This window comes from Phoenix dactylifera, chromosome 1, assembly GCF_009389715.1.
Source record: "Phoenix dactylifera cultivar Barhee BC4 chromosome 1, palm_55x_up_171113_PBpolish2nd_filt_p, whole genome shotgun sequence".
Lineage (NCBI taxonomy): Eukaryota > Viridiplantae > Streptophyta > Magnoliopsida > Arecales > Arecaceae > Phoenix > Phoenix dactylifera.
In genome coordinates this window covers 14271301-14299041 of record NC_052392.1, presented here as the reverse complement: position 1 = coordinate 14299041, position 27741 = coordinate 14271301, and the positions used below count along the sequence as shown (strand labels likewise).

The 27741-nt window shown below is 41.9% G+C and overlaps 1 pseudogene; it reads right to left on the bottom strand.

Annotated features, from left to right (window-relative positions):
- Positions 1-2576: 2576 nt before the first annotated feature.
- LOC120111062 lies at positions 2577-6605 on the bottom strand (annotated as a pseudogene).
- Between the last annotated feature and the right edge of the window lie 21136 nt (positions 6606-27741).

Below are 27741 nucleotides of genomic sequence, written 5' to 3'. Positions count from 1 at the left end.
AATCGAGCCTCCATTTTACATTTATATAATAGATAATAGGTGATATAATAACTAATTGGATGATGAAACACCTAGGGGCTTGCTAAATTTTACTTAGAAACTAAAGTATATCATATTGTCCATGTATCTTTATTGTTGTAACATTTATAAGTTTATCAGGGTCATGCCATCAAAAAAATAATAATGATGATGCATAAATAATCAATACAAGATGTATAACCTCCTATTTTAGACATTTTAAAACAACTCAACTTTAATTGAAATGAGTAGGGTCGGCCAAATAAATTCTTTTCATAGAATTGTCCATCTTGATCTTGATAAAATTGTATTATTTTTTCAAGGAGAATAAACAACATTACAACTAATGATTTATATTATATATTATTTAAATAATCGATATTTTTTAATACAAAATCTAGGTGGATCGATACTATGCCCGATCAATCTCATGTACCTTTTTTAGGAATCAAATTAAACTCGGCATCAGTATATACTCTTAGTTAGTATTTTAATTTTGTGTTAGAAAATCATATCTTCAGAGAGTGTTTTTGCCTTATGGGGTAAGAAAAATAAAAATAAGGTATAAACTAATACCAACTAATTAATCATAGATACATGATAAAATATTTTTTTTTGGTATTTTTTTAAAAATGCCACTAACATAATGTGTCATGAATCTATGATTAAAGACGAGCAACAAACTAATATCTGGCAATAGGGCTGGAAATACGCTCAGACCGGCTTGAGGCACATCAGGCCGGGCCAATTTTAGGTCGGGCTACAGGCTAGGTCGGAAAGAGTTTAGACCGAGTTTGGTACCCATTTATTTTTCTGGCTGGGCTTAGGTATGTTCCTCGGCCGGCTTGAGGCCGAGCCCGAACAAAGCCCGAAATGGAGCCCAAATTCAAGCCCAAATCAATTTAATTTTTTTATATTTTTATTTAGAGAAAATAATAAAGAAATAAAAGATTAAATTAAAATGAGTTTAGCTGAGAATAATGTATCATATATAATTTACTTGTGTTATAGGAGAGAGACAAATTTTTAGCTAGCTTATTTACTTATGTTATATCATTCAGGTTCAGGTCAGATTTATTTTGTTCCAAACGGATAATTCAGGCCGGCCCAATCGGGTTTAGGTCGGGCTCGGGCCTGGGCTCAAGCCTGGATTATCCAACAACTTTCTAGCCTAAGGGCGGCTCAAAGCCCGAAAAAAAATTTCGGGCTGGATTCGGATACGAGCATGGCCTAGCCGAGTTCGGCCATATTCGGCAATTTATCGTAAATATGGAACAAAGTGTTATTTTTCGGTATTTTTTAAAATATTACTAAAATATTTTTGCCAATTTTATGAAGAAGATGAGTTACAATATAGCAATTTATTATAAATGCGAAGTAAAGTATCTTTTTCTTATATTTACTACTAAAATAATGCAGCGAATTCTATGATTTCTTGTTATACGTGTTCTTGTTTTCAGTGCGTCATTTAGATTTCTGCGGTGTCTGTAGCTAATTGTCAGCACGTCTAACTAGCTATGTAATTTAACTAAAAAAACTAAATACCTAAGAAGAAAAATTGCTCATGGAATGCTAAGAGGCTGAGATCATCTCTAACACTGCTACTTCTGATACGCTAGAATAGCAACAGATTAGTAAAAGCAACGGAGATGTGATGATTGATAATATGTTTTCTTGTTTTACAAAACTACAGCGTACGTGTCATCACAAAATGGAGATTTGAAACTCCAGGGATGTTTCTTCTTTGCCCAATACGGCAATACCATTATGAACCTTCTTTTTTTTTGCTAGACTTATGAACCTTTTTTCGCCACCATCTTTATCATCCTGGAGAGGACATCAACGGTTATGATAAATGAGAAAGAAGACAAAAGATTTTGTCTCCAGCTCGCTGCAACTGTTTCATGTGTGACTTATCCTTCTGTTGTTTTATATACTAAAACTTTTTTTTTTTATAATTACATTGCCAACTTAGCTAGTTGGCATCCACGCTCTACTTTTATGTTTGATATTCAAGCTAAGTGATGCATTTTCTTGGATCTCTTTGCATTCGGCACCTTTTGCTTTATCACAAATGCTTGTGAGTTGTACTTGTGTTGGCTTGTTGAGTATTTTTTCCATGTCTAAGCTTGTGATTATAATTTATCTTTTTTTTTCAGCACCAAAAGAAATACCATTGGCACAGGAAATGGCAAGACTTCCTATTGGTGGGCTGCAAATAACCAGAAATAACCTTTTAATGTCAATTTAAGCATAGAGATTTGTTCAGTTCCCTTATTGAGCACCATAGAGACGATTTTCCTCTTCTCAATCCCAGCAGTACACCTCATGTTTTAACCAGTGACTGCTAACTGAGATGCACTCTCTTATTTATCCCGCACAACTTATTTAGCCCGCAGGTTTTGTTTTTATACACCAAACAAACGGTACTATTAGATCATCAGTTTGTGAGTTTTTTTTTTTTTTTAATGACAAAAACTCACACAGAAAGATTCACCATTCTATAAAGAAGGAATGAGAGACTGAAAAGCAATCTCAGAATCCATCGAGAAGAACGATTTTGAAGAGGGAGAAAAATTCCTTTCAAGCGAAGTCCATAGTACAAGTGGTCAGTGCAAGGGTGAGCACCCACGAGACCTCTAGCCATTACATGGAGACAGGAAATCCGGCCAAACATCTTGGAGAAGACAAGAGAGAGTCCTCATAATAGTGACAAGCAAGCGGGAGGATTCATATAACCTAGGGCCGTACCTTGGACATAGTAACATTGAGCTAATGAAGGGGAATTGGGATCCATGAACTTCAGGTCTATATCTTGGAGTACAAGGTTTTTACAGCTCACAGCTTTGCTGCAGAAGAGATGCACTGCCATCCTTGAAGCCGAGGTGCCTCTGATGTTTCGGAATGTTGACGTTGCTGATCTCAACCAACGACGGAGCCTGCAGGAAAGAATAAACAGATGTGCATTTTTTTTTCCGTAGAAAAATATGCATAAAAAGTTGCATAAGCTTAGGAGACCAGGATAGTTGTCTTCTAACACTAGATGTGTGAACTTGAAGTCTTCAAGAAAATTAATTTCTTTTCCCCTCCTCGATATCATTCCGAACTATGTATGCAAATCTAGTTCAGCATTTTTTTGGTTGAGTTATGATTTTTAAGAAGCTTCTTTGGTTCTGGTTGTTGTCGACTTCATATACAAATATTGGCTTACCACCGTAATTATCTAGATCCTGATACATGGGGGACTCACGATATAGTTAAAATCTGAATCTAAAACTATAGATCACAATTTAATATCAATGTTAATGATAATTCTTTGCATATTCCCTTGCAGGTTCAAGTTGCTTCTTTTTCTATCAAGGCGGTGTAAGTTTTGTGTGTATCTGCGGTGCGCCAACAAAACTAAGAGAAGAGAGCTCTTACCCCTTTGACACAGTTGCCAACCGGGCAGTACTCTTGGTCGACGATGATGGGGTTTTGGACGCCCCTCATCACTATGTCTTCGAAATGGAAATCTGAAAGCACGGCTCCTGTTGGACTTCTGCCATGTCTTGACCCTGAGACCGTTCGTGGTTCCCGTGAGGGTGCAGTTCTTCACGGTCACCCCACTTACATCTGGCTCATTTAGGTATCGGCCGAGGCTCCCGATGCTGATGCCATGGCCAGGGCCGCAGAACACCCCGGAGACAAGGATTCGCCTGCTTCCCGGGCCGACGGAGACGCAGTCATCGCCGGTGCCGATCTCGGAATCTGTGATCCTGACATTTGTCGAGTTACCGATGTGGATTCCGTCGGTGTGGGGGCGTCTCTTGGTGCGAACGATCTTGATGTGTTGGATCCTAACGTTGTTGGATCCGAAGATGGTCATCTGAAGGACTTGCTGTTGACTAGGGATATGCCGCGGACGGTGGTTTTGGTGACGAAGTTTAGTCTCAGATTCTTTGATTTGGGCGGGGGAAGGCGAGAAAGACCCATCAAATCTTATGGTCAGTCACATATCCAAGTGATAATAAAAAGAATCTAATTTATCAAGCGTTGATCAGAAGAAACTTATTTATCCTTTCTCACGTTTAAGTTACAAACTGATGTCGTAATTAATATGAAGTTCTATTTCAAAAAATATTTTTTTTTAAAAAAAGAATATTTTAGGCTACGTAAGTTGTATATCCGGTTCCGAAAATCATGTAGTTTAGCTTGCAATTGCAACTCTTGTCCACTAATGCGCATCAGTGAAAATCCCTTCGTGTCCCAATAATAATATTTTAAGAAAATTGTTCAGAAAGATTTTTTTTTTTCTGAGTTGCCTTTCTTGCATAAGCTTTCTCATTATATATCTTTTGAAGATTAGATGTAATAAGCTTACAAATTGTTACTGAAAATTAGTTCACAAAATTGCAAACTTGATTTTGAGAAGATTAAATCTTGTGCGGTCTAAGCTAGATATGCAACGCAGTATATTGAGGATATTCGACTTGGCAAATGCAACAACTAAAATGATTTGTTTGGTCATGCCTATCAATGAAGCTACTTGATGTCCTTTTTTTTAAGGAAAAATAACCAAAAATAATTTCTACATCTTTCTTGTAAAATATTTCTTATTTTGTATGATTCAAAGTTTATTATATTTAACCTTACAAGTTCTACTACAAATTATTTCACTAAATGCCTCTATGAGGATCCATATTAATTCCACATTAGCTATATTACTAAGTAGATCTTGAATACTTGTACAAGTTCAAGGAACCTAAATAATACCTTCCAGCTAGTCTTTTAGGTAAAATTCTGGGTTGGTACCAAATAGTATTAGAATAGACTGACCTATAACCCATGTAGACAGGGGATATTACAGCACTAACTCATTGGGATTAACCATGAGTCGATCATGCTGCTTATGATTAAATTTGAATAGATTTGGAACTTTAAACCTGGACAAGGACACTAGGGTTTAAATAGAGGAAGTATTGTGAAAATCCGTACGGACGTGTGTTTAGTCCCATATCAGCTATGTATGGATAGATCTTGAATATTTATATAGGCCAAGAAATTCAAATGATATATACCTTTCGATTAGTCATTTTGAGTGAGGTTTAGATTGTTACAACCCTTCTTTGAAACAAGGATTCCCTTCTTTTTTTTTTTTTCAAAGAAAGCTTGTTCTTATTCCTCCACCAAGAATAAGTTAAAAGAAGTAAGGGCTTATTTTTTTGGTGCATGGATCCTTAATTGGATGGATGTCCGAATGTACTAATAATAATAATTACCTACGACCTTCACTTTTTCTCATAATTATATTTCTTAATTTGTATTGTCTAAAACCTCTCATCAAGAATGCCTATTGTTGACATAAAATACAAAAGAAGAATGAAGAAGAAGAGATCATGTCCTCGTTTACAAGCAAACTTACACCAGGAAGGAGGCTGCAGTCTTTCTTTTTGGAGCATGTGTTGTGCTGCCACGGCGTAGGATCCTTGGCCATCAAATGTTCCAGAACCCGTTATCAACAACCTATCGACGTGATCAAAGGTGATCCACTCCTTGTGACCTTCACGATTGAAAACATTTATATCGGGCTGCGCTTTCACCACTCCGGAGAGCTGCACCTCCATGATGCCATTGCATGGTCCCTCAAACTTTATTGGGTTAACCAAGTACTCGCCTCCTGGAACTATAAATCCTTTTTCTTCCTTTCTAGGGGACATGCTGCTTCCCATGCTTTAAGAAAAGCCTACAAAAAAGGGATCCAATTGAGTCTAAGTCAAGCTCAAAGAATTTGCTTTCGACGTACCCAAGATGACAATCCGACTAAGGAATTGGATCAGCAAGTTGTTAATGATTACAACCAAACAAGCGGAGCATTGTAATGCACACAAATAGGTGGCATATACTTTTTGTCTCCGTAGGAGCACTCCATGGCAACAATGCCATTGCAGAGGTAAAATTGATGCGGAACTTTCATTGTCAATCCATGTTACTATCCTACATAACAACAGCAGTATCGGCAACGTACAGCCAACAAATAAATAAATAAAACAGCGACGGAAAAACACTTTCTAGCAAGATTCAAATCCAAAATTACATTTAAATGGAAAAAAAAAGGTTGCAACCGTACGTTGCCCCGGTTAGAACATCATATGAGAATTGCTTCTTTAAATTTATCATATGCGCATATATACGGTACTAGCTGGTGGCATGGTTTGCTAAGTTTCTACATCCATGTTGGCGTGGTCTCCACCACCTTCTTAATCATAAAAAAAAAGGGGGGTCATATGAACATATAAGAGAAACTTGACTTGAGCTTGCTTACCGCAGAAGAGTCGGATTTCCCATCGGCAGCCGCACCAAAATTCATCACATTGAAAGCAGTGGTACGCTTGTTTTGGAAATTTTTGCTCGGAGCGATTGCACCGACGAGTTTAATTCCTTTTGCAGATTTCTTGCCATCGGTCTGCGCTACAATTGAGACAAAGATGAGCAGCAGCAATGCCGACGGCAAGCAGGCCCTTCTGAGCTCCATTTGAGCCCAGGCTTATTCCTCCCTCTCTCCTCTGCTTTCGAGCTCTCTTGCCCAAGATTTATAATCGCCGAGGAGGAGTGTCCAAGGCCTTGACAACCCTCCTTGCCTTTAGGGGAGGGAGGGCATTCTTGTCTTGCAAAGCTCATGTATCAATACCTAAACATCTAAACTTAGGATGCTTCTTCTCATGCACCTTGCCTTCCTTTTAGTGGTCTAAAATGTCTCAACTGTCCGTGAGGTGCTCGCAGCTAATCGACTCGGTCATTGCAATGGCTTGCCCTCCTCCAACTACGGTCAACCATGTTCCCTTGCTCAGCCAACCTTCACCTCCGCTAAGAACGGGGTTCCCTCGAGCTTGGACCACCTGTTGCAAACCCTCACCAATTAACCACACCCAATGGCTCCCATTCCTAATTAAGATAATGGTAGGAAGTGCGATTAGGCTGTTGCATTCTTTAACGAAGCATGCATACATGTGAGGGGAAAAAAAAAATCATTCAAAAACTATAGAGATCTCACTCATCAGACTCCATTTAGAAGAGTTGTTTTGGTCATATATAGCAGAGGGATAGGAGTTGTTTTGGTCATTTAGAAGTGGCTGCGTCTTATTCATCTCAAGGCAAGTTAGGCCAAAGCAAACGTGCCTTAGATTCCCGCGTCCATGCAAATTTAATACCCCGCGTTGCATGCGGCCTTACTTCCTATAACAGTGGTAGGGCTTCATTTTTTTTTTTAATTTTTTTGGTACAGCAGCGGCTCATGCACAACGGACGTGGATGCAGCCCATAAGATCAAAACGGATAAGAGAATACAAAGATGATGAAATCAAGGATAGGTTGTCCCAAGTGAAACCCCTGGAGTGATGAGCTGCGAAGGATGCATTCCAGTCAGCCGCACTGTTAGCCTCTCTGTAGGCATGAGTGGTCCGGTAGGAGGAACACCTGCCCAAAAGTTGGTAGATATCATGAATCAATCACAACCCGTCGGCGTCACTGCTTGGATCTCGGATCCAGTCGATCATCGTGGCCGAGTCCCCCTCAAGGATAATGCATTCCACACCCAATACACGCCTCGCGTAGAAGACACCCTCCTATGCCGCTCTGGCCTCCGCCCCGCCCACCACCAAACAGACCTCTTGATCTTTGATGACGAACCCTGCACCTCCGCTGCCCCTAATCTCGCTAACATCGCTGTCGAAATTCACCTTAAGAAAGTCAGTGGTGGGGGCTCCCAAGATATGGATATGGTCCTGGGCACTACAAGAGCGGAATGAGAGCCCCAGATTCTCCCAATCAATCCAAGGGACGATGCAACAGCAATGCCAAGGACCTCCGCCGCATGGGTAAGAGCTCGGTCTGCCACCAGCCTCAGATGCATGCCTCTGTCCTCAAACACTGGGGCATTCCTATCCAACCAATAATTATAAGCCAGACAAGCTGCCCTTGTCCCCTGCTCCACATTATCTGGCCTCCGGGAGGAGACTCGCAAGAAAGTTAGAAAATCCTTTGTCGACATCCACCTCCGTGTCAAACCGGAGGAAACTGCTGCGCACTCCCAAATCTGAACCGCACACGGACATCCAAAAAGAACGTGAAAGATGGACTCCTCCTTCTTTGGGCAAGTCACACACTCTGAGGAAATACCAACTTTGTGTCGGGTAGTACTCCTCTAGTCGGCAGGCATCTCAGAGTCACCTTCCACACAAACAAGGCCACTCGGGGGTGAGTACGCATCTGCCAAATCTATCCTGCCTCAAACTACCATGTCGACTCCCTCCTAACCAGCACCAATACATCTCTGGTTCTCACCTTCGGCCTGTTGGAAAAATTAAATGCGCATGCGGTTTTACTCTGCATAATTACCGCGGACGCGTCTGCAAAAAATGACCAAAAAGCTCCCGACCAATACCCCTATATATACCCCTCAATTTCATCCTATTCGGGATACGAAAAATTAGAGAAACAAATATTAAAAAAATTATGGAGGAAAGTTCTTCCTCTTAGCCACTTCTGATTTTTATTTTTGTAATTATATTTAGTTTATTTTATTCTTTTTATTTCGTTCTTTGTTGGATCTGCAAGTGCGATCGGTTTGATTTGGCTTCTTTCGAGACGTACCAAAGAAGAAGTTTAGGGTCGTCGTATCTTTAAGGAGGATTGCCGGAAGACCCGTATAGCGTCTACGTGCTCCGACCTATCTTCAATCGGGCTATTTTTTCTAACTTTTATTTTTAATTTAATATTAGTGGATCTGTAGGATTTGCAATTTTATGATTTGAATTTATTAAATGAATAGATTTATTTCGTGCTAGAATAGATTTCTTTTGTAATAAAATAGATTTATTTTGATCCCGAATAATATATATAAATTATTCTGTTTAAGATTTTCTATTAATTGCAATTATTAGATTTATTTGTTTATTTAGGTGATATACTGCTAACAATCCAAAAGTGTGTGGTTTATTTTTTTGTTAGTAATATATAATTTAGTAAATCATTCTAAAAAGGTAACAATTTGTTTAACCTCTAAGAGGTTTATCATACCTCCATTTGGACTCCTCAAGGAGTCCTTTTCAGATCCCATTCAAACAAAAATTTGGAAATTAGTTAATATATAATAATTAATTCATTGAATTGACTTATTAAATCTCAATCAATTATTCTAATAAGATGATAAATCATATAATTCATTGAATTGATATTTAGATCTCAATTACAATAATTGATTTGCTACTACAAAATTAGTAATCAATTATTCTAATAAGATAATAAATCATATAATTCATTGAATTGACATTTTAGATCTCAATTACAATAATTAATTTATTACCATAAAATTAGTAATCAATTATTCTAATAAGATAATAAATCATATAATTCATTGAATTGACATTTTAGATCTCAATTACAATAATTGATTTGCTACCACAAAATTAGTAATCAATTATTCTAATAAGGTAATAAATCTTATAATTCATTGAATTAACATTTTAGATCTCAATTACAATAATTGATTTGCTGGCACAAAATTAGTAATCAATTATTCTAATAAGGTAATAAATCTTATAATTCATTGAATTAACATTTTAGATCTCAATTACAATATGATGCAGGACGGATGTAAAAGATGGAAAGCAGCATGAAAGAGGAGAAGAAGAGGGGAAGAAGAAGAAAGAGGAGAGGAGGAAGAAGAAGAAGAAGGTTAATTTTCTGGAATTCATTCATTAAAAATTAAGCAAATGCATGCCCTATATATGTAGGGCCACCAAATAACAAATAAGTCCCTATGAAGAAAACAATTCGAAAGAGGCCCTCAAAAGACAATATGCAAACTAATCCTACCCACATAAAATAAATAATAAAATGACATCAATCAATCCAGCCACAACGAAAGTGGCTGGACCGTCTTCCTGCGACAATCATGATCCTGCAAAATAATCAGTCCAGTACTCGTGTCCGCACCAACTCCCCCCGGGTAAGAAAAAGTCGACCCCCGACGAATGACTCTGGTAGTACTCCAAAAGATCTGGGTCAACGCGCTGTAACTCCGCACGAGTAATCCATGTAGTATCAGACTCCGGGCGTCCTCGCCAACGAACCAGGAAACGCTGAACACCCCCATCTCTGGTAGAAACAGTCTGCTCATCTAAAATGGCATCAATATGTTCTTTTTGTGCTGGTGGTAAAGCTAGAGTGGACGGAGATGGTATGGAATCAAGAATAGGAGTATCATCAAGCTCAAGTGAAGGCTGAGCGAAAGGATCAGTAGGAATAGAAAGGGGGCCCTTGTAAGCAACCAAATCCTCAATATTAAAAGTGGAGCTAATACCAAAATCAGAGGGAAGATCAAGAACGTAAGCATTAGTACCCACTCGTTGCAATACCCGAAAGGGCCCAGCACTACGAGCCTGCAGTTTCTTGACGGTTCCAGATGGAAACCGCTCAGGCCGAATACGTATCATAACATAATCCCCAGTTTGAAATTGTTTATCTCGCTTATGAGAATCAGCCTGTAGCTTATATTGAGCATTACTCATATGAATGCGCTTGCTAATTTCCTGATGCAGATTATGAATGTGTTGTGCAAATGCATGTGCAGACTCAGAAATGCGAATATGGGGGACATAGGTAGGAGATCTACAGGTTTGCGAGCTTTATAACCATGGACCACTTCAAATGTACTCATCCCGATAGACCTATTGACCGACGAATTATATGCAAATTGGGCGATAGGCAGAATAGAATCCCAGTTACGATTGTGATCTCCTATAGGCTTCGCAGAAGGTTACCTAGACTTCGGTTGACAGACTTCGGTTTGACCATCGGTTTGAGGATGATAAGCAGTAGAAAATCTAAGTTTGGTGCCAACCAGATGCCACAAGGTTTTCCAAAAATAGCTCATGAAGCGGACATCCCTATCGGATACAATAGTTTTCGGTAGACCGTATAACTTAACAATCTCATCAAAAAATATCTTGGCTACTCGAGAGGCATCAGAAGTCTTGGAACAAGAGAGGAAGTGGGCCATTTTAGAAAAACGATCCACAACCACAGAAATGGAATCATGTTTCCGAAACGTGCGAGGAAGGCCGAGTACGAAGTCGATACTAAGGTCAAGCCAAGGGCGATCTGGGACAGGTAACGGAGTGTAGAGGCCAGTATTTTGTTTTTTGTGCTTAGCTAGTTGACATGTGCGACACTGTCCCACAATTTTAGCAACATCCCGTTTCAAACTTGGCCAAAAAAATTGACGTTCAACTTCTTCTATGGTCTTATCACGGCCAAAATGTCCAGCGAGACCGCCGGCATGTACTTCCCATATCAAGAAATCGCGCACGGAAGTTCGCGGAATGCATAGCTTGGAAGCTTTGAACAAGTACCCATCTTGAAGATAAACACCATCAATCAAAGGTCCTTGTCCATCAGCGAGGGCATTATAGAGTTGGCCAAAATCTGGGTAAGACAAGTAATCGAGCTTAAGTCTGTCAAAACCGGTGATGGAAACAGACATGGCGGACAACAGAGTTACTCGACGACTTAACACATCAGCAGCTTTGTTCGCGGCACCTGACATATGCTTAAGGACAAAAGTGTAATCCTGGAGGAATTGAACCCACTTGGCATGTCGATGATTAAGTTTTTTCTGGGAATTAAGAAAACGAAGTGCTTCATGGTCAGAATAGAGAACAAATTCATTAGGAAGGAGATAATGTCGCCAATACCGTAGGGCCTGGACTATGGCATAAAATTCCTTGTCATATGTGGAATATCTTTGTCTAGCCTCGTTCAGCTTTTCACTAAAATAGGCGATAGGATGACGTTCTTGACTAAGCACACCACCTATTCCTAAGCCAGATGCATCACATTCCACCTCAAAAACTTTGCTAAAATCAGGGAGTCGCATAACTGGTGCTTCCGTCATTCTTTTCTTAATGTCATTAAATGCTTTAGCGGCTGCGCGTGTCCACTGAAAATCACCTCGTTTTAGACAATCTGTGATAGGTGACATAAGTGTACTGAAGCCCTAATGAAACGACGGTAAAATGTGGCCAGGCCGTGAAAACTACGGATGTCAGTAATATTCTTAGGTTCAGGCCATTCAACAATTGTGGTGATTTTCGCAGGATCAGCAGATAAACCCTCAGAGGAGACTATATACCCTAAGAAGTTTACGTGAGTAGTAAAAAATGAACACTTCTTAAGGTTAGCATAGAGGCTCTCGTTGCGTAAAGTCATACAAACTTGCCTTAAATGGCCTAAATGTTGCTCCTTAGTTTGACTATAAATAAGGATATCGTCAAAGTACACGACTAAAAATTTGCCCATAAAAGGCCGGAGTACTTGAGTCATCACTCGCATAAATGTACTTGGAGCGTTTGAGAGGCCGAAAGGCATTACCAGCCATTCATAGAGGCCATCTTTTGTCTTGAAGGCTGTCTTCCATTCATCTCCTGGACGAATCCGGATTTGATGGTAGCCACTTTTTAAGTCAATCTTGGAGAAAATCGTGGCACCTGCCATCATATCCAGCATATCGTCGAGCCGCGGAATAGGAAATCGGTATTTGACCGTGATTCTATTAATAGCCCGACTGTCTACACACATGCGCCAAGTACCATCCTTTTTTGGAGTAAGAAGGGCAGGTACGGCACAAGGACTTAGACTCTCTCGAATAAATTCCTTTTGTAGAAGCTCGTTAATTTGCTTTAGGAGCTCTGCATGATCAGAAGGGTTCATCCGATAATGGGGCAAGTTAGGAAGGGTAGCTCCCGGGACTAGATCAATGGCGTGCTGAATATCACGCAAAGGGGGTAAATGATCTGGAAGGTCTTCAGGAAAAACTTCTTTGAACTCCTCGAGAATAGCGAGGGATTCAGCCGATAATGTACTTTTAAGATGTGGCTGAAGTTCTTTAACTAGCAGGGCAAACACCGGAGAGTCCTTAAAGACATTCCTCTCAAATTCAGTGGGGCTAAGGATATGCAGTTCCTTCCCCTTTGATGTACTCTTGTCCGTACTCTTATTTAGCATTTTGGGCCGTAAAGGATTAAGCTTAATCTTTTTACCCTGGAATACAAAAGAGCAAGAGTTAGTTCGACCGTAGATGGTGACATCGAGATCGAACAACCACGGCCTACCTAATATCAGATGACCTACGTCCATTGGGAGTACGTCACACCAGACAGTGTCTTTATAAGAGAGGATTTGAATAGGTACAAGACACCGTTCTTTAATGTGAATGGACGACGTGTCGATCTAGGAGACCTTATAAGGTTGAGGTTGGGACACAGGAGTCAGACCCAAGCGGGCGACAATGCTGGAAGATATCGCATTAATGCAGCTCCCGCTATCAATGATAACTTTACAATCTTTTTCGCCGCATTTAATGTAAGTGTGGAAAATTGAGGTTCGTCTCCAGTCATCAGTCTCCTTAGGCTGGGTAATTGCACACCTTACTACATTCATAGTGGATCGGTCAGGTTCGTGGGCAATTATCTGGGGAGTAGGTCGGATACAACCTAAAGTGTGTGATTCTTCCTCGGGTTCATCTTCGACATCTTGAATATCATCTAAATTAGGCTCATAAATTTGTTCCTCCAAATTATCTATGTCATCCTTCTGTTCATGTGCATCAATAACAAGGGTCTGATTTGCACATTGGGAGGCAACATGACCAAACCCTTGGCATTTAAAGCACTGAATTCTTGAGCTTGTTTTTGGAGGTTCACCTAAAATTCCTTTGCCTTTAATATCTCGATGTTGGATAGGTGGAGAAGAAAAGGGTTTAGGTGGGACAGAACCGACTGGGGGTCTGGGTCCAGATGGTTGGGCACTTGTGGGAACACGCCTGGTGTCAGGGGCGCCTAGCAAACATAGATTTGGAGAATTGTTCGTAGTTTTGCACAAATGTATATGCTTGGTCTAAGGTGGCCACTTCACGAAGGACAATTTCTTTCCTAAGCTCATCATTTAGGCCTCGTCGAAACCAGCTTAAGATCATACGTTCATCTTCAGCTATATTACTTCGCATCATAAATTCATCAAATTGGGCGATGTAATCAGTAGCTGTGCGGCTACCTTGTCGTAAATTATTCCATCGATCTAGGAGGTCAGCTTGATAACTTAGTGGAAGGTATTTTTCTTTCAATTTTTCTTTCATTTCTACCCAATCTGTAATGGCAGGCTGATGTCTCCTGGCTAACAGTTGTTCAGTATTTTGCCAAAACAACTTAGCTCGACCAAGGAGTTTCATTCTAGCGAATCGGATCCTTTTTCCCTCCGACAAATTGCACCACTCAAAGAAGTGGTCCATTTCGTGTAGCCAATCGGAGAAGACCTTTGGATCAAGACGACCATCAAAAGTGGGGGCTTCAATCCTAATGCCTCGCATTATATCTTCATCAGGGTCACGAGGTTCTCTGGGTTCTACGGTATGTCGGTGACCTTTATCAACATGAGGAATGGGACCAGGTCCCCTAGGGCGAGGGAAGGCATAATGGTGACCTGGAACAGACCTATTATCAAAGTTGTCCTGCCGAACCGAGCCTTGTTGTTCTAGGATTTGTTCTAGGGTGTCGTCCTCTTCAAGACCCGGTAAATGGGGAGTACTATCTCTTTGGGATTCAATAACCCTTTGAAGTGAAGCCTCAATTGAATCGAGTCGGGCATTAACCTGGGTGGATATTGTGGTTAAGTCATGAATTTGGGCATTGTTTGCTTGGACTTGGGCATTGGTATTTTGGACTTGAGTATTAGTTTTTTGAACCTGGGCATTAGTGTCGTGGATAGCTTTTAGTAGGGTTTCAATTTTGGAATCCATGTCTAGGTGGGAGTCAGGATGAGACGCGACACGACCACTACGTAGATGCATAAAATGAATGACAAAATGTATGAGCCGACCAACTTTAAAAGGTTCCTAAGTAGACCTAATGCATGAAATGAATTCAAAATTGCAAAGTAGATGCTCAATATAAACTAAAACTACTCCCTAGCAAATAGTTATTGCAAACTGAAAATTAATATAAGACGCAGGCCAACAAGTAGCTGCAAACAAGTAGTACCAAGTTCTCGGACTATGCAAGGTGTCACGGAGCCACATATGTCTCCTCGATTTGATCTAGCTCCACAGTTAATATTAAAGAAATGTGACTACTAGGGTTTCTGGTTGTCTTGTGGATGTATGTGGTTGCATGTGTTGGAATATGTGGAACTAATCACCAAGCACAAAATTTGATAGTTAATGCCAACTTAAATGAACAAATTTAACCTGCGGGAAGGGAAAACAGAGTTGACCCAAACCGGATAGAGGCCTGTGCTTGCAGAAAATGTTCAAGCTGAGATGATGCTGGGTAGACGGTCACGGTGTTGCAGGGTCCGGTGGCGGTGGTCGGAGCAACTGATGGCAGGGACGGTTGGAGCGGTCTGCGGTGATGGCTGTCAGAGCCGACAGTGGTGGTGCAGCAGTCGACGGCGGCGACGGCAACGCGGCGGCGCGGCGGTGAGAGCAACCCGGCGGCGCGGCAGTGCGGCAGCAACTAGCGGCGGCGCGGCGGTGCGGCAGCAACTAGCAGCGGCAAGCGGCGGTACGACGGAGCGGGGGCGGCGCGCGGCGCGGCGGTGCAAGCAGCAGAGATAGCAGCGGCTGTGGGAAACGGGCGGGGGCGCAGATAGCAGTGGACGGCAGAGTGGGTGGCTGAGGTGGTGGGCGTAGGAGGTGGTGGAGGATTCGGACGGGCCGGCTAGTGTTTTGCGGTGCAGCAGCAGCTGCGGAAGAAGAGAGAGGCGGTGGCGCGGTGGTGTGAAGAAGAATTGGCGGCGGCGGCGGCGACGGTGGGCGGGAGTGGTGACGGCTGAGAAGAAGCGGCGTGGGATGGTGGAAGGCGGTGGTCGGAAGACCCAAGGAAGAAATCGGGAAAATAAGAAGGGAAAGAAGAAGCTCCCGCACGTGCGTGACTTACGCGTCACGTGCGGCAATTTTTTTTTTTTTTTTTTTTGAATTGGTTCGGGCTAACGGGTGATGGGCTAACGGGTCGAGACCTTACCCGCACTGTAGATCATCTTCCACCTTCGACCGTTCGACGCTCCCGACGGATCCCGCCTGATTTCACGGCAGTGGTTGCGGGGAGGCGTTGCACCGGCGGAGGAGAGTGCTAGGGCGGAGGCAGTAGAGTGCGGCCGAAGCTTCCGGGGCGACGCGGCGGCTTCCAATGGCGGATCGGTGGCGCTGCAAGGTGAAGGCGGTGGTTGGCGCCTGCGTAGCGGCGGCTGGAGGGGAAAAACGATGAGAGGGGCGGCCTATTTGCTTCTCGGGCCACCGTGGGGGTAGCCGGAAACGGGATCTTCTCCTTCTGTGCGGGAACCGAGAGGGAGGAGAGAAGGGAAGGAGACGACGATGGTGGTGGTGGGCGACGATGGCGACGACGGCGGATGGGGAGAAAGACCGGTGGAATGGCGACGGGTGGGAAGTGACCGACGGGAGGGTTTTGCCCCTTTTGTCCTCACGGGAGATGAGATGAGGGAGAGGAAAGAAAATAAAGAAGAAAGGGAACGCCCCTTCTTCTTCGAAATGCGTGTTGTGCAGGGACCCTCCGTACGATCTGGCGTCTGCGGTGCAACTACTTCAGCAAAATACAGATGAGGAAAAGGCCGAAAAGGAATCAGTGGCGGTCCGTCCATAAACTGGATCCTTTGACTTCAGCAACAGAGGTAAAGTCAGGCCTGCTCTGATACCAAAGCTGATGCAGGACGGATGTAAAAGATGGAAAGCAGCATGAAAGAGGAGAAGAAGAGGGGAAGAAGAAGAAAGAGGAGAGGAGGAAGAAGAAGAAGAAGGTTAATTTTCTGAAATTCATTCATTAAAAATTAAGCAAATGCATGCCCTATATATGTAGGGCCACCAAATAACAAATAAGTCCCTATGAAGAAAATAATTCGAAAGAGGCCCTCAAAAGACAATATGCAAACTAATCCTACCCACATAAAATAAATAATAAAATGACATCAATCAATCCAGCCACAACGAAAGTGGCTGGACCGTCTTCCTGCGACAACCATGATCCTGCAAAATAATCAGTCCAGTACTCGTGTCCGCACCACAATAATTGATCTGTTGGCACAAAATTAGTAATCAATTATTCTAATAAGGCAATAAATCAATTCTAATATATAATTCATTGAATTAACATATTAGATTTTAATTACAATAATTGTCTGGCTAGCACTAAATTAATAATTAATTATTACTAATTCAAAAAATTCAGACAGAAAATTCAGAAATTGGTTAATCCAAAATAACAAATTTAAGTTTGCACTTAGGCTTTTGTAAAAGTTAAATTTATGTGATTTCTAATGATTAACTGATTATATCCATTAACTAATAGTGCCAAAGAAAAGCTTATCAAAAAGACATATGTGCCTAAGAAAGGCTGGTACTTAAGTGAGCCTAGTGCTCTACCACCGATCTGAAGCTGACCTGGCTATTATTTTTGGATATATCAATTAGACATTCAAAATTCAATACAAATTTTAGTGCAATTTTTTAACATAAATTTTTTTGCCTTCATTCAGGTTTCTATCTCTTTTCTGTAACCTTGAACCTATGACCTCTAATATTAGTGACCACCTTAGTGCCAAACCTGAAAAATTTGATGGCCATAACTTTAGGAGGTGGTAGAATCAAAAGCGGTTCTGGCTCACCATATTAAGGCTGATCTCAGCCATAGGTGAGAGCACTATTGAAGTTGATAACAGTCTAACCCAAGATGGTCTCACCCTAACCTAAGTTTTGAACTCCATTAGGATTGAAAAGCAGCACAGGCTCAGGAGTAAAATCTCTACTAAAAATAAGAATGATGCTTATAATGTAGAGGCCTCGCCTAGAAAAAATTAGAACCAACCCTTCAAAAATAAGCATTACAAAAAGAAACCCCACCACCCTAGAAACCTTAACCACCACAATAGGAGAGCAATCCAATCCCAGGAGCAAAAGAAGAAGAAAAAGAAAGGTGGTATTCGTTTCTGTTATGTGTGTGGTTGGACCAACCATTTGGCTTTCTAGTACTTTTATAAGAAGACTGCACCTCTTCAATCCAAGAAGAAAGGTCCACACATAACCAGTGCTCAAGTCAACATGGTGACTTCCGGTGCTGGCTCATCTGAGACTGGTTTCAAGTCTGTTTCCTTCACTCCTGAAGTTAACATGACTTTACAAGCACTTGAATGGTGGATTATACCGGAGCTGGTATTCACATTTGTTCGAATCGCTCCTAGTTTTCTTCTTACCATATCTCAAGTGGAGGAGCTGTGATCATGGCAAATAGCTCGGAGGCGCGTGTGCTAGGAGTGGGACGTGTAGACTTAAATCTTACTTCTAAAAAAGTTCTATCTCCTGCACGGCGTCCAACATGTTCCGGTCGTTAAAAAAAACTAATTAGTGGTTTCTTACTTGTCCAGTAAGGCTATCGTCTTGTTTTTGAGTCCAATAAAGTTGTAATTTCTCATGATGTAATGTTTATTGGAAAAGAATTTCTAAGTAAAGGATTATTTAAGTTGAATGTAATAGTTTCTTCAATAAATAAAAATTCTTTGATTATGAATATAGAACATCCTTCTATTCGGCATGGTAGATTAGGTCATGTAAATTATAATACAATTAAACAACTAATGAATCTAAATTTAATACCAAAAAGTGATCTTAAGAACCATGAGAAATGTAAAATTTGTGTAGAAGCCAAACTCCCTAGGAAACCTTTTAAATCTGTTAATAGAGATTCAGATCTATTAGAGTTGATCCATAGTGATGTTTGTAACTCTGGTAGAATCTCTAGGAGAGGTAACAGATACTTTGTGACCTTCATAGATGATCTGTCCAAATTCTACATCTACCTAATTAAAACCAAGGATGGGGTGCTCAGCAAATTTAAGATTTTTAAGATCGAAGCTGAAAACCAAAAGAAAAGAAAACTAAAATCCTGAGATCAGATTGGGGAGGTGAATATACATCGAATGAGATAACTCAATTTTCTAAAGATCATTGAATCATTCATGAAGTGACTACTTCCTATTCTCCCCAATCAAATGGAATAGCAGAAAAGAAGAATATGATTTTAATGGATATGGTTAACTCAATGCTTATAAGCTTAGGAGTACTAGAGAATTTGTGGGGGAAAGCTTTAGTTTCAGCATGTTATATCCTCAATAGGATTTCCTCCAAAAATAATGATCTAACCCATATGAAGTTTGGAAACATAGAAAATCTAATCTTAGTTATTTGAAAGTGTGGGGGTGCTTGGCAAAAGTGAAAATACCCGATTTTAAGAGAAAGAAAATAGGGCCTAAAACAGTGGATGCCATATTTATAGGATATGCAGCTAATAGTAATGCCAATAGATTTTTGGTGATTAATTCAGAAGAAAGTGATATTAGTAACAATACCATCATAGAAGCCAGAGATGCAACATATTTTGAAGACACCTTTTCACTTAGGACTAGAGTAGATAGTGGTATAGCTAGCAACTCTAGTAGAATAAGGACAAGTGAAATTGAAGTAGAAGTATAACCTAGGAGAAGTAAAAGATCCAGGGTAGAAAAAATATTTGGAGATGACTTCTATACCTTTCTTATAACGGACTCTCCAACTGCTTTTGAGGATGCAATGAAATCCTTGAATTCACCTTTTTGGAGAGAAGATGTGGACAATGAGATGCAGTCAATTATCCAAAATCATACTTAGGAATTGACTGATCTTCCTTCTAGCTGTAAAACTATAAGATGCAAATGGATCTTTAAGAGGAAACTTAGGCCTAATGGGTCTATAGATAAATTTAAGGCTAGATTAGTTGCCAAGGATTTTACTTAGAAACCTAGGATAGATTTTTTTTATGTTTATGCACATGTAGCTAGGATTACTACTATTAGGGTCCTGATAGCATTATCCTCCATCCATAGATTAGTGATTCATCAGATGGATGTAAAAACAACTTTTCTAAATGGAGACTTAAATGAAGAAATTTATATGGACTAGCCAGAGGGATTTATAATCCCAGGCCAAAAAAATAAAGTTTGAAGATTAATCAGATCTCTCTATGGTCTTAAACAATCACCCAAGCAATGGCACTTGGAATTTGATAAAATTATACTGATATTTGGATTTGAAATCAATAGTACAGATGAATGTGTATACCATAAGAGAGTTGGAAATAAACTTGTGATCTTGTGCCTTTATGTAGACGATATACTGATCTTTGAGACAGATTTTTAGATAGTTGATGAAATAAAGCAATTCTTAAGTCATAAGTTTGATATGAAAGACTTGGAACAAGCTGATTTAATTTTAAATACCAAAATAATTAGAAGTGCAAGTAGTATTAAGTTATCCCAAAGTCATTATATTGACAAGATTCTCAATAAATTTAATTATACCGATTGTCAGCCTGTCTCTACTCCTTTTGATCCCTCTGCACACCTTAAGAAGCACTTAGGAACTCCTATCCTTCAAGGCCTATATGCTCAAATTATAAGCTCACTTGGATTCCTAACAAACTACACCAGGCCAGACATAACATATGCTGTGAATAGACTTAACAGATATACTGTTAATCCAAATAGAGATCACTGGACAGCATTAGAGATAATTTTTAGGGATCTTAAGGATACTAAGTCCTATAGTTTGCACTTTAGTGGATTTCCTGCTATTGTAGAAGGCTATAGTGATGCCAACTGGATCAGTGATACCTTAGATGTTAAATCCACCACAGGATATGTCTTTCTTATAAGAGATGTTGCTGTGTCATGGAAATCCACCAAACAAACTTTGATATCTAGGAGTACCATAGAGTCTGAACTGATAGCTTTAGATACCACTAGCACTGAGGCTGAGTGGCTTAGAAATCTACTAATAGACCTTCCTATAAATGAGTCACCTTTACCACATATCTCCTTATATTGTGACTGTAAATCTGCAATAGATAAGTGCAACCAAGAAAATGCCAATATAAAAATGAATAGGCACTTAAAAGTGCGTCGTAAATTATTAAGATATAAATTAAAAAATAACGTTATTGCTTTGAATTTTGTAAAATCAGAAAATAATTTGACTGATCAATTTACAAAAGGTATATCTAGAACAATAGTTCTAGAGTCGTTGAGGGGGATGGAGCTTAGCCTATAAAGATAAATCACCACGGTGGGAACCCAACCTTAAAAGATTCAATGGGTAGAAATAAACCAGAGTGTGACTAAATGGAGCACTATTTTATGTTTTCCTCATCCCTATGGCGCTGTGCTCATAAAAGCAAGCAATAGGATAAGTTTGTTTGTATAACTTTTAATGAGTCCGAGATCTAAGAGGTAGGAGCTTCCTTGCTAGCTTCCTTATTAGGACTCACCTATATGAGCAGTCATGAGGCCGCGATTATGGAAAATGGGCGATTCTCTAAAAAGCACATGAAAGATACCTGCGCATGGCCATATTAACGCAACCCGCTTAGAACCCAGATCGGGCTATATTATGTGTGCTGTTGATTTAATCTGAGCCATTGACTGAGGTTTAAGGTTAAGACCACCTTGGCTCCATTGATGTAATCAATTGTCACTAAGTGAAGGTTCAAACTGAAAGATACCTATACCTATTACATAATATAAGATATCCAACATTTTATTTTGATTTAAAAATTATTTTAAAAAAATAATTTTTATGGGGGATTGTTGGAAAAATTAAATGCACACGTAGCAATTCTCGAGCCGCGTGCGCAATAGCCAGCGGGCGCCTGCTGCAGTTTTTCTCCGCATAATTACCGTGGACGCGTCCGCAGAAGACTTTCTGCGGATGTGTCCACAAAAATGACCAAAAAGCAGTCTTCCGCGGACGTGTCCGCAAAAATGACCAAAAAGCTCATGACCAATACCCCTATATATACCCCTGAATTTCATCCTATTCGAAATACAAAAAATTAGAGAAAAATATTAGAAAAATTTTGAAGAAAAGTTCTTCCTCTTAGCCACTTCTAATTTTTTATTTTTGCAATTATATTCAGTTTATTTTATTTTTTTATTTCATTCTTCGCTGGATTTGCAAGTCCGATCGGGTTCGATTTGGCTTCTTTCGAGATGTACCGAAAAAGAAGTTTAGGATTGTCGTATCTTTGAGGAGGATTGCCGGAAGATCCGTACATGGGGCAAACACTTCTTTGGGACAGCGTTTACGCGCTTCGACCTGTCTTTAATCAGGCTATTTTTTTAACTTTTATTTTTAATTTAATATTAGTAGATGTGTAGGATTTGCGATTTTATAATTTAAACTTATTAAATGAATAGATTTATTTTGTGCTAGATAGATTTTTTTGTGATAAAATAGATTTATTTTGATCCTGAATAAAGTATATATATTATTCCATTTAAGATTTTCTATTAATTGCAATTATTAGATTTATTTGTTTATTTAGGTGATATATTGCTAATACGGCCTACCCGTCCAGCCCCACACCCTCCTATCCTCCATTGCACCTATCAGTAGCGGCATTGCCGAAACCTGCTTGGCCACCTGCTCACCAAAGATCCGTCGAACCAGGGCCTCATCCCAGCATCGCTCACCTGGAAGAATCAGGTCACCTACATTGCGGCCCTCCAGCTCCCCGGGTCGAGCATGGTAGGCCACCTACAGAAATGCAGGTTAGCCACCCAACAATCTCTCTTAGAATCTAAAAAAAGAGTCACATTACTTACCTTGTAAGTGAAATCAAACTACAAGTCTAAATAATTTCGACAACTCCACAATTCCTCTTAGACCCAAAGACTGAGACAAGCGTTCAACTAAAATCTCCGATGAGCTCCATAAGGCAAGACCGTCGGAAGTCAAGAGAAGAAGAAGAAAGAACCAACAGTGGTCTAGCGAGAGGGTAGAAAATTAGGATGGAGGAGGTAGCTCTCATAGGAAATTAGGATGGAGGAGGAGTATGTCTCCTACTTTAAGTAGGACAAGACTTCATTTTTTTTTCATCTTCTATTGGCTCTATCCTTTTGTTTTTTTTGGTCTTCTCTAAGTCGAACAAGGCTCTATCCTTTTTTTTTTTTTAATCTCCTCCTTCAACTCTTATATCTGGGTGATCAAATGAGCTAGATCCATTTCTTATTAGCTGGGCTGGGTATTATATGAAAGATGTTGTTTGGAATCTGACATTCTCCAAATAACGTTGATGAGGAAGGATGTCATCCCACCGTGTGAAAGGAAGGAGTGACAACGTTCAACATTGAAGGTGTGAGTCGGTGCGATTTCCACCATCTAGCAACGTAACCCAGAGATAGTTGAACGTTGCTGATTTGGGATCTTAACCTTTGCAACTCTCTAATGGCAGCAGAACTCCTTGGTTTCCTGAACTTTGAGTGCCAGTTGGATGTTGCTGTAAAGTCTGCTATGGGGACTTAAGAAGCAATACTGTGTTGAACAAGGATAAATTTAAGATGCCGAGACCTCCCAGTTTTTTCGGCCGACAGAACTGATGCCAACTTGCAAGACATTTAACACCTTTACGATGGCCTTGGTATCCCCATAGATATGATCGACAAAGTTTGTCCGGCCGTCTTTCGGATGATGTTCATGGGAACTTGAAGGACAGACATCCACTAAATGGAAAGAGTCTTAAGAACGAAATTGCTTAGCGCCTAGGTATGTCCTCAAATCCTAGGATCCCTCACCCCCCGGCCACCTAAGGTGAACTTTGATAGTAGTCTGCCAGCTGGAGGATGTTGTAAAAGTTTTATAGCGGTACGATTACGATGCTTGCTCCGAATGGAAGAGGGACGGCTTTCCTTTCTTTACCCGGAGCAGTGAGCTTAGTACCGAAGCCTGTAATTGACGGCTGGAGGGAGCTCAAGTTGGTAGCAACAGGAGGGCGGCGCACCTTTGAGACTTCAGATCCTGGAGCGGAATGTAGAACCGCATGAGAGGGGTCTCCTACGCAAGACAAGTTCTAGAGACGGGGCGCATCATCCTGGAGGGTGACTCAGTAGAGCTGATTGAGTGGATTCTACACGAGAGGTCAAGGGTGTCCGATCACCTGCTTCTAGCTGACATGCGGAGGCTGCTGAGAGAGTGCAATAACTTCCAGGTTATGCATCTGTTCCGAGAAGCGAATCGAATTGCTGATTGGGTCGCCTCTTTTGCTGCTTACCATTCTGGAAAGATTCTCTAGACCCGCTTTGTATTTATTTCTTCACTTCTGTGAAGTATTTTGTCTCTTGACTCTGATAGCAATGCTCAAGCGAGACTAGTATGAGCTGCCGATGTATCCAAAAAAAAAAAAACAACGGCCAAGTGACAGGACTCTGCTTTTCCAGCTTGATAACTTTTTTCTCAATCTTATCTGGAAGGAAACCCCAGTCTTTTGATCTGGTTGAAGATTGATGTAGAAACAAACCCAATCCTATCACACTTGTCTTGCTGAAGTTTATCCTTAACCTAGCCAATAGTTCAAAAGCATGCAGGATTAGCTTCAGATTCTGCATATGTTCCTTTGACCGCGAATTGGAGAAGCAGAACTTGTCGCATGCACTTCGGATGGGCAAACTTGCCGATGCGTCACATAGCTCAATATGTAATCAACGGTCAGTTTTTGCATTGGACAGTTTAAAGGTCAATTGTGCATTAAATTTCCCATGTACTTCGAGCCCCTTAATTCGCAGATTTTGGCTTTCAATCAGCAGCGTTCTCTCTAATCAGCAAATAGTTCATTGTTTAACATAAGTATCCATATAATCGGTAAATCATAGTGTTGCTGGAAATTGGACCCGGGGGCGGCCGCGAACCGAGGAGGAGGAGGAGCTCCGGTGGGAGAATCGGCGGACGGCGGTTCGTCGTCTGGCGGCGTCCTCCGGGGGGGGGCCTGTGAGCGAGAACGGTGGGCGGTGGATCGTCGGCGTGTGGCTCCTTCCGGGGGAACCTGCAAGAAGCCGATGACCGGGCTTTCCGGCGCCGGCCCTTCGATGCCTAAGTCAGAGGGGGCCAATGTGTTCTTGGAGGAAATAGTATGAATCAGAGTTTCTTTTCTGCCTACCAGCCAGCACCCCTCTAAAATGGAGTGGTTCTCCTTTTATAAAGAGGTGCTGGATTACCTGTGAGATGATGGAGCGAGGTCGTCGTACAGTTTGAGCATGCCGCACGATCAGGCGAATTAATGCTGTAGTGGGAGACCACGTTGGAGTCAGGGAATTGTACCGGCTGATTGAACACTGCCGTGCTGATTTGCCGTGGAGAATTGGAGATCCGTAGGCAGCAGACGACGTGCGCATTAATTGTGGAGTAAGTTGGAGGTCTGGAGAGGCCACGCGTGATGATTGTTGGCGGTCGTAGCAGGGTATGGTCCCTGGTTGATATGCCATAGCGTGGCCGGCAAGCAAAGCATGGTGCGGTAAGGCTGCTGCAGGGACATGGCCGCAACATGTGGACGAGGTCGGCCTTTTGAGGTCAGCTCGGCCTTCTATGATTAGCCTTCTGTGCTCGGCAGCCTTCTGGATGAGCTCGGCATCCTTATGTGCTCGGGGGCCTGGATGAGCTCGGCCTGGATGTGCTCAGCAGCTTCTGTGCTCGGCCTTCTGGGCCTTAGCCTTCTGAGCCTTAGCCTTCTGAGCTCGGCAGCCTGCTGGATGAGCTCGGCAGCCTTCTGTGCTCGGCGGCCTGGATGAGCTCGGCAGCTTCTGTGCTCGGCCTTCTGGGCCTTAGCCTTCTGAGCTCGGCAGCCTGGATGAGCTCGGCAGCTTCTGTGCTCAGCCTTCTGGCCTTAAGTCTTCTGAGCTCGGCAGCCTGGATGAGCTCGGCAGCCTTCTGAGCTCGGCTCGGCCTATGAGCTCGGCCTGGATGGGCTCGACAGCTTCTGTGCTCGGCCTTCTAGCCTTAGCCTTCTGAGCTCGGCGGCCTGGATGAGCTCGGCAGCCTTCTGTGCTCGGCGGCCTGGATGAGCTCGGCAGCCTTCTGTGCTCGGCGGCCTAGATGAGCTCGGCCTGGATGAGCTCAGCAGCTTATGTGCTCGGCCTTCTGGGCCTTAGCCTTCTGAGCTCGGCAGCCTGCTGGATGAGCTCGGCAGCCTTCTGTGCTCGGCGGCCTGGATGAGCTCGGCAGCTTCTGTGCTCGGCCTTCTGGGCCTTAGCCTTCGGAGCTCGGCAGCCTGCTGGATGAGCTCGGCAGCCTTCTGTGCTCGGCGGCCTGGATGAGCTCGGCAGCTTCTGTGCTCGGCCTTCTGGCCTTAGCCTTATGAGCTCGGCGGCCTGGATGAGCTCGGCAGCCTTCTGTGCTCGGCCTTCTGGGCCTTAGCCTTCGGAGCTCGGCAGCCTTCTGTGCTCGGCGGCCTGGATGAGCTCGGCAGCCTGGATGAGCTCGGCAGCCTTCTGGTCTCGGCCTTCTGTGCTCGGCCTTCTGAGCTCGGCAGCCTTCTGGTCTCGGCCTTGCTGTCGGATTTGGGTGCTTCAATTTGTGGGTGGTCCATTCCCCCCCCCCCCCCCCCCCCCCCCCCCCCCCCCCCCCCCCCATAGATTAAATCATTCAAGGAATTCCATCCATATCAGGATTTCCTGCCGGGATCAGACAATAAATGTTGATGATCAAGTTCCTAATCTTTGTAAAGTATATTTAACTTAAGTTTTTAGGATCTAGTGGTAAGTTAACATGATATTAGAGTGCAGGCTTGCTGGAGTCCGGCTTAGTCCGTTATCATAAATTAAGAGCAAAGCCTTTATTCCTTGATCCATTCTGGTGGTCATCTTCTTCTTCTTTTTTTTTTTTGCACTAAAAACGGAAGTATCATACATAACGTGTATGGATGCAACCAAGAAAGTCAAAAAGTAAAATATCGCAGAGAATACTGGGCAACTCCGCCTCTTCCATCCAGAGGTGGTCCCCGAAGTGGTTGACAACAAAAGAAGTCACTCAATCTGCGGCCCATTGGCCTCTCTAAACACATGCTTCGCCTGAAGCATCATCTCACCATAAACCATGGTCCGAATATCTTTCAAAAGTGGTGGTAATCGCCGCCCCCCTTCGAAATCTGCAGAATCCATCCAATGACTGTCGCAGAATCGCCCTCCAGAAGGATCTCTCTTCCCTGCAAGACACGCCGTACGTAGCACAATCCAGACCAGGCTGTTCTTAACTCCGCTCCTGGCACGGAGGTGTCAAACAAATGGCAACGCCCAGCTGCGATCACTCTTGAGTTCGGGCCCCTAACAACAAAGCCCGCACCTCCCCTCCTGCCGCTCTGCAGGACATATCCGTTGAAGTTAACTTTGAGAAAACTCGAAAGTTGGAGCTTTTAGGTGAAAAACACCAAGCGAGATGCCCTATAAGTAGACGAGGAGCCCTTATCAGCCTAAATTTCAGTGAGTCATGACTCCATGCATTAATTACAGAAGGAATACGCTGCTCTCTTCTTTTTAAAAAGAGCCATGTGATGTGGTTAACCGTTAATGCATCAACTAACACAGGTGTCTGCACATAAAACAATAGGAATGATGACCAGTATTTTCTCACATGTGACATATGGATGAATGGAAATATGTGGAAATGAAAGTTTTACTTTTATCATATTACACTGAATATAATTTTTTGACCAATTACTGCCTCGACCTTTCAACATTTTTAGACCACAATATGCTCCCCAAGCATAATATAATAGATGTGCAATTAAAATTAACAAAGAAAATCATGCAATGAACTTTATCCCAATA